The sequence below is a fragment of the Ovis aries genome, chromosome 1 (genome assembly GCF_016772045.2).
Source record: "Ovis aries strain OAR_USU_Benz2616 breed Rambouillet chromosome 1, ARS-UI_Ramb_v3.0, whole genome shotgun sequence".
Taxonomy (NCBI): domain Eukaryota; kingdom Metazoa; phylum Chordata; class Mammalia; order Artiodactyla; family Bovidae; genus Ovis; species Ovis aries.
In genome coordinates this window covers 4,336,291-4,344,088 of record NC_056054.1, presented here as the reverse complement: position 1 = coordinate 4,344,088, position 7,798 = coordinate 4,336,291, and the positions used below count along the sequence as shown (strand labels likewise).

Sequence of the window (7,798 nt, the reverse complement as noted above, 5' to 3'; positions counted from 1 at the left end):
CAAATGCCCCCTGCCTCCCCAGCACTTTCTGTTCATTCAGCCCGACCCCAAGCCCCAGACCCAAGGCTCTGTCCTTCCAGGGAGGGACCTCGTTGCTTCTCCCCTGCCAGCATCCCAACAGGTGCAGGCATTTCCCCACCAACATCAAAGTCACGGTCAGGGCCAATCTTGCAGCCCCATTCTCATCCGAAAGGAATTCAACTAAGGACAGTTCAGCATGAATGAAGCTTCCCATGGCGGTCCAAGAGGTAAAAAGTTCATCGAAAACTCAGCTGTGAGTTACATCCTGTTTGGCACTGTGGGAAATCACTGGACTTAGGAACATATCTCTAGCCCTGAACCTCCTTCAGGAAGTTCGTGCTGTCCTTTCTGACGCTCTGCCTATGAAATGCCATGGGAATTCCATTACACACAAGTCCTGCTGATGTCTCAGCGCTCTACCTGATGGGAAGAACGCCAGTCTTATCTGACTTGGAAAGCACATCATTCCGTGGAAAAGCCCTGGAAACAATTAAAGAGATTTCAAAAGTCAGGGAATTTCAAATTATTTGGAGATGCCAGGATCTGGAGGTCAGCCCACGCCACCAACCTGGAGAGGAAGGTGAGCACCGAGAGGCTCTAGGAGGGTCACTGTCGAAGTTTAAGCAGGCGGATGCTTCTCCATCATTTCCCTCAGTGGTCGATCGTCCATTAATGTCATTGCAGGCCAATTTTTTCCTCCTCATGTCAGCAGACCAACGTTTCTGGACAGGCTTGGAATTCCTGGCTTTTGCTTTGTGTATAGCATCGTTACTACATGATGAGGAGCATGATTTGACCAGTTGGAGTATGTTTTATTTGATCAGAAATTCATGAAATGCTTTTCTTAGTAATTTTATTGATTGAGTGATTTGGGCTGTGGTGGGTCTTTGTTGCCACATGCACTTTCTCTAGTTGCAGCGAACAGGGGCTACTCTTTGCCGTGGTGCTTGGGTTCCTCATTGCAGTGGCTTCTCTTGTCGTGGGAGGTGGGCTCTAGGTGCACGTGGGCTCGGTAGTTGTGGTCTATAGGCTGAGTGGCTCCACAGCACGTGGGATCTTCCCAGCCAGACATGGAACCTGTGTCCCCTGCACTGGCAGGCAAATTCCTAACCACTGAGCGATAAGGGAAGTCCCTATTAAATGTTTCTGAACATTTTGCCCTCTTCCCTTTGAATCAAAGAAGGTAACTAGGGTGGGAGCAGCCTGCCTGTTGCCTGGTTGGTGATGGGGGTTTGGAATGAGAAAGTGTGGCGCTCACTCATTCAAGCAGCAATGCATTCACGGGGTGCCTGCCTGCGCCCGGGGCTGTGTTTGCCACACCTGTCCCCCGCCTCTCTGGCTTGCACGTGGCCTCCTGTTAACATCTGAAAGTGAAGTTGTTCAGTCGTGTCCAACTCTTTGTGACCCCATGGACTGTAGCCTACCAGGCTCCTTTGTCCATGGAATTTTCCAGGCAAGAGTCCTGGAGTGGGTTGCCATTTCCTTCTCCAGGGGATCTTCCCAATCCAGGGATCGAACCTGGGTCTCCTGCATTGTAGGCAAACGCTTTACCGTCTGAGCCACCAGGGAAGCCCAATGTGGCCAGCATCTGGGCCGCATTCTTCTGCATCTGCACAGAGCAGGCACAGGCAGGGACTTTCTGAGTGCATTTTGAGTGGGTTAATGACACCAAACTCCTATGCTTATGACAGTTACCCAGTTCCTCTCAGCCCTGGGGTCCTGTCCTGTCTCCTTCACAGATCAGCCACTGGGGCAGGACAGCTGGCCAGGAGACCTCCCGAAGAGTTGGATTCTCAAGCAGATGCTTCGCTGTGTGTTCCAGGGAGTGTGGGCAGGGCCCCTTGGATTGCTGGCCACCTCTCAACAAACCATCTACAAGTCCTTTCGAATCTTTTGCCAGAGGACTTGGTCTTGGGCTTTGGGCTCTGCTCTGAGTGGCCTGTGGTCCTGGGAAAGAAGTCTTACTTTATTTTCTGGTCTGCTTGGCAGAACTCCTGTGATGTCCCCATCTTAACACCTGCTCCTCTCGCCAGTGCTGTCTGCCCTACCCTGAGCGTCAGTCACTGGTCCCTGCCAGACACTGGACTCTCTTCACTGTCCGTGGGAGCCTGGACCACCTTCTCGAGGCTCCATGGCCTCACTCCCTGCTGGCTACCCCCGACCCTGCCCAGGCTCAGGCCTCTGTCTCCAGGCCCAAAGGCTCGACCGGGTCCTTTCTGATGATTAGCTCAGCTTCACCTCCCCACTGCTGGGTACATTTCTGGGGAAGCAACCAAGAACAGGCCCTTGTCCTGGTCCCCTCCTGCATCAACAAATGAGCAACCCTAGAAACATTTCGTGCTCTGAATTCTTGACATGAACCAGCCTCCCCCATCAGTGTGAGTTACAAGCTAGAGAGAGAACTTCAGACAATCAGTTCAGTTCAGTTCAGTTCAGTCACTCAGTCATGTCCAGCTCTTTTCAACCCCATGGACTGCAGCACGCCAGGCCTCCCTGTCCATCACCAACTCCTGGAACTTACCCAAACTCACATCCATCGAGTCGGTGATGCCATCCAACCATCTCATCCTCTGCGTCCCCTTCTCATCCTGCCCTTAATCTTTCCCAGCATCAGGGTCTTTTCAAATGAGTCAACTCTTCGCATCAGGTGGCCAAGGTATTGGAGTTTCAGCTTCAGCATCAGTGCTTCCAATGAACACCCAGGACTGATCTCCTTTAGGATGGACTGGTTGGATCTCCTTGCAGTCCAAGGGACTCCCAAGAGTCTTCTCCAACACCACAGTTCAAAAGCATCAATCCCTCAGACAGTAAGGATCCTCTTTCATATACTTTCAACTCAACTTGGAGATTTTCAGGCAGCTTTATTGAGATATGATTGACACACAGCAAGCTGCACATACTGTAACTGAACAGTTTGGTAACTTTGGACATTTTTATGCACCTTCGAAACCATCACCACCCTCGACATGGAGAACACCTGCATCACGTCCCAAGGTTTCTTCCTGGTCCATTTCATTCCTTTGCTCCCACCTGCGCCCACCCCTCCCATCCCCAGGGAACCGCTGGTCTTATTTCTGTCACTATCAGTTACTTTGCATTTTCCAGAACTTTAGGTGAATGCAATCACACAGTCTATAATCATTTTTGTCTTGCCTCACATTCAGAGTAGTTATTTTGAGATTCATTCATGTGTTTGTTGATGCTTCTTTCCTTCTTATTTCTGAGTAGTGTTTCATTGGACAGATGCATCACAAAGCTTTTTATCCGCCACCTGTTGGACGTTGGGCTGTTGCCAGCCTTTGGCTATTGCTGATATCCTGCTCTGAGCCTTTGTGTACAAGTCTGTGTGTGGATATTTCCTGGGTAAATACTTAGGACTGGGAGATCTGAGTCCTGTGTCAGACTCATCTTAGACTCTCCAAGAAGTGGTCAGACTGTTTCCCAACACGGCTGAGCCGCTGTCCATTCCCATGGCAGTGCGTCAGCGTGCTCAGCACTCCAGCCTGCGGGCATGTCTGGCTGAGTACACTCTAGTGGCATTTCGAAAGCCCGATGCTGAGGAAATGCCAAGAAACTGGGAATTTCTCAGGGGCACTGAAATGTCAGGTTGGAAGCATGTGTATCATTCCAGCTATTCCAGCCCACTTCACAGGCCCTGCCAGGCTCTTAGTTCTCAGGGTGGGGCCCTTTCTGCAGCTCAGCGCTCTCCGCCCAGCTCCTGGGCCAAGTTCTTCCTTGCTCTAGTGACCAGGGCATGGAGGGGGAGGGTGCCATTTGGAGAAACCAGGCTCTTCCCATCTGTACTGGACGACACCAGCTTCCCTTCCCTTGGCCCAGCCACTGTGGAGCTTAGAGTGTCCTGCGTGGCCGTGCAATCAGAGTCTGGTAAATGGATGAGCAGACCAGTCTCTTTGGCTAAGAAGCAGCGATGTTTGGATTTCTGTGGTGTTTTTCTAACACTTAAGATTATGATATTCTAACTTAGAAGATCCTGATTTCAAGAGCGCCAGGAAAGTCAGCTCATGACAGATGCTGTGGGTTCAGATGGAACGCATAGAAGGATTTGTGTGATGACTGCTAACTCTGGAGGGCACGTAGCTCCTCTGATATTTATCAAGAACCGGTTCTGTGCCAGGTGCCATACCAAACACCACAGGGGATGCAAGGGCGCATGGTAAATGGGCAAGCAGAAACAGCCAGGGGCCTTCTGATGCAGGCATTCCTGGGAGACGGCTCAGAGCTCGAAGGCTTTCAAAAGAATGAGAGCCTTGCCTGATGTGGGGAGATGCTGGAGCGCTTTATTGGGCTGGAGGCTTGCAGTGCGGGAGGGGTATAGAATTTGTAGGGTTCCATGGGCTTAGACACCAGGGGAGCACTTTGTTGTACAGCAGAAACTAACGCAATGAATTTAAGAAGACAGCAGGGAGTAGGAACACTTGAGTTGGGGTAAAGTGGAGGGAATTTTAAGTTGAGGAAAAAGCAGGTGGCTCCTGGTTGGAAACCGACCAGCCACCGAATCTGCTGGAAGTAAACTTGAGGAGTGAAGTCGCAGAGATAAAGCTGGAGGGCGTCAGGCACGCTGCTGAGGTCCTTTAATAACCAGGTGAGGGATTTATGTCTAAGAAGGCAGCAGCAGGCATGGACAGTTGGTGAGTCGGTGAGGACAGCCAGGCAGCACGTGAGGAAAGATGCCCCAGCCTCGCGTGGAAGGAGTGGAGTCAGGGAGACGGCGGGGCACAGAGCCTGTGAGGACGCTCCCAGTGAGACTAGGTGGGATGTGCTGAGGGTCTGCAGCAGGCGGTGTCATGGTGGGCACGGGTGGGTGGTGGTGGGAGAGGAAACCCAGGGGGAGACTGGAGACCTGGAAAGCAACCAGATTGAGGGTCAGGGAGGGAGGAGCTGAGTGGTTTGGAGATGATGCTGGGGCTGGTGAGACTGGTGGGGCTGTCCATTGTAACAGGGTAAGTTGATGCAGGAGTTAAAGACGGAGACGGAAGAACAATAACGCCCCTGTCCTGACCTGACTCCAGGTCTGCCTCGGGTCCTCGATAGCAAACCTAACAGGTGAGCACTAGGAGTACAGCTTAGGAAGTTGAGTCGGTATTACTTTTATCATTATACTCAGACGATAAATGAGAACATCCAAGGATAAAGTGTTTAAGTCATTCTCTTAAAGACACACGTCTATGGTGGTTATAGATGTCCTATGTGGTATTTTGATGCCGAATCTCATACATGTTGCCTTCAGTTCAGTTCAGTCGCTCAGTCGTGTCTGAGTCTTTGTGACCCCATGAATTGCAGCACGCCAGGCCTCCCTGTCCATTCCCGGAGTTCACTCAGACTCATGTCCATTGAGTCAGTAGAGAAAAATGAAAAGATAGACCTGGATGATAGTATGTGGAAAAGTGAAGCAGTAAATGGTCATTGTGTTAGTGAAGGTTAGACAAGCTGCCAAACATATCTGACGCTTAGCCCAACACACGAGCCCTCCCTTAGGCAGCAGCGTCCCTAGTCAGTGGTTGAGGTCTGATCATCCAGGGGCCCTGGCCAGCTCAGGCTCTTCCCTCTTCAGCCTGTGCTTTCTGAGGCTGCTGTGGGTGTCGACCTCCAGGCACCAGGTGGGGAAGAAGAGAGAGAAGATGTAGGTGTTACAACTCGGCTGCGTGGCTGCTCCAAACTGCAGGGAGGCTGGGGGAGAAGAGAGGCTGGGGGAGAAGAGAGGCTGGGGGAGAAGAGAGGCTGGGGGAGAAGAGAGGCTGGTGAGCACTGTAGAGCCCTCACAGTGGTCACTGACAGTCCACACTCTGGTGAGCGTGTCTGAGACCATCCAAGGGCCTACGCAGGTCATCACATCCTGAGCAGAAACTCCTTTAACCTATTAATGTGCTTCATCGCCCAGCTGTGTCCGACTCTTATGCAACCCTTTGGACTGTAGCCCGCCAGGCTCCTTTGTCCATGGGCTTTTTCAGCAAAAATACTGGAGTGGGTTGCCATTTCTCCTGTCCCAGGGATCGAACCCTCATCTCCAGTGCCTCCTACACTGCAGGCTCATTCTTTACCCATCAGGACTTCCCTGGTGGCTCAGACGGTAAAGCATCTGCCTACAATGCGGGAGACCCTGGTTTGATCCCTGGGTCGGGAAGATCCTCTGGAGAAGGAAGTAGAAACCCACTCCAGTTCTGGCCTGGAAAATCCCATGGACGGAGGAGCCTGGTAGGCTACAGTCCATAGGGTCGCAAAGAGTTGGACACGACTGAGTGACTTCACTTCACTTCACTTCTTTAACCTATTAACAAATCCTAGTGGATGGATCATAGTCTTCACCTTGAGACTCAGCACTGAATCTTCCGGGCAGTGGTGCAGCCCTGAAGGAACACTTAGTTCCAGCCTTGGCTGCAGCTTACAGCTTGAGACCCTGACAAGATCCTACTTCTCTGAGCCGCAGTTTCTTCACCTGTAAAGACCAAGACTATAAAACCCGGATCAAATAGATAAAAGAGAGCAAAGCATCTTATAGATGGTAGAATGTACGAAAAATCTGAGGAACTATAACTTTTCTGCATGTATATGGTTGTTCTTGGGTGGAGAAGATGCCCATTAAATGAAGTTAGAATTGAACACCCTCATTTAGTGACTCTGTCTGCACTACTAAATACCCAGTTGCTTGACTGACAAAGTTGGCGCGGACCCCAGGCCGAATTCCAGAGTGGATTATCGTACAAGTGGGAGTCGTCGGAAAAGAGAGCACGATCAGCAGAGGCACTTTGTTTTCATTAAGAGCAAATCCTAACAGTTTACGCTTAGCCTCTGTTTCACTTTTAGCAAAACCACACAAAGTTATTATGATACTGTGAGAGATATCAGATGTCTTCATCTGCAGACCCACAAGCCCAACAAATCACATTGCTTTCACTTTTCCCTGCCTGGGTTCCCTTCTTTCCCTCGACAGCATGAACACAAGCACATACGCCTGGCGTAGTGGAAATTCTTGTGATTTAATAGTAATATTTAAGACAATACGACATTCTGGGATTAAATCAAAATTGGCAGCTATGTTAATGATGGCAAGATAGTCCTCTTTATTTATATATCATGATTTACTCAGCTTCTTATTGTGGAATTACTCTTTTCCCACATGAGTGTGTAATACTGTGCTGAATACTTATCTGGAGCAGTTTTGTTCTTTTGAATTATTTCTAGAGTGGCAACTATTCAGTCAAAAGGGAGGAATATTTATGTGGTTCTCAGTCAATGCCTTAATGACTTTCAAAAATATTCCCACCACTTTATATTTTCATAAATTATCCAAGAGTATGACTGTTTCACCAACTCAATGGACATGAGTTTGAGTAAACTCCAGGAGGTGGTAGTGGATAGGGAGGCCTGGTGTGCTGCAGTCCATGGGGTTGCAAAGAGTCAGACACGACTGAGCAACTGAAGTGAACTGATGATTGTTTCACAACAGCCACGCCAGAGCTGGGTATGTGGATTTTCTATTATTTTATTGATATAACAGCTCTTAATTGCTACCTCCTTTTTTTTTTACTTTTAGAAAAATAAAAAATATAAGCTTATTTTATGGAAATAAGTTATGGAATTAAATAGCCATCTGTAATTCCATCTTCTATAGATAGTCTAGTATGATAATGTCTTTCCAAAATTATTTCTATTCACATATACAAGGATACAACAGATCATGCTTATTTAAATAACAGTGACAGAGTTTGTACTGGATATCAGACTTTAACCTCTTTTTCATTTAATAGGTCACAAGGCA

At 49.2% G+C, this 7,798-nt stretch overlaps 1 non-coding gene across 1 annotated transcript; it reads right to left on the bottom strand.

Moving 5' to 3' along the window:
* Window positions 1-1,518: 1,518 nt before the first annotated feature.
* On the bottom strand, window positions 1,519-1,590 carry TRNAC-ACA (transfer RNA cysteine (anticodon ACA)). The gene has a single exon. It is a non-coding gene; the product is annotated as a tRNA-Cys (tRNA).
* Window positions 1,591-7,798: the final 6,208 nt, after the last annotated feature.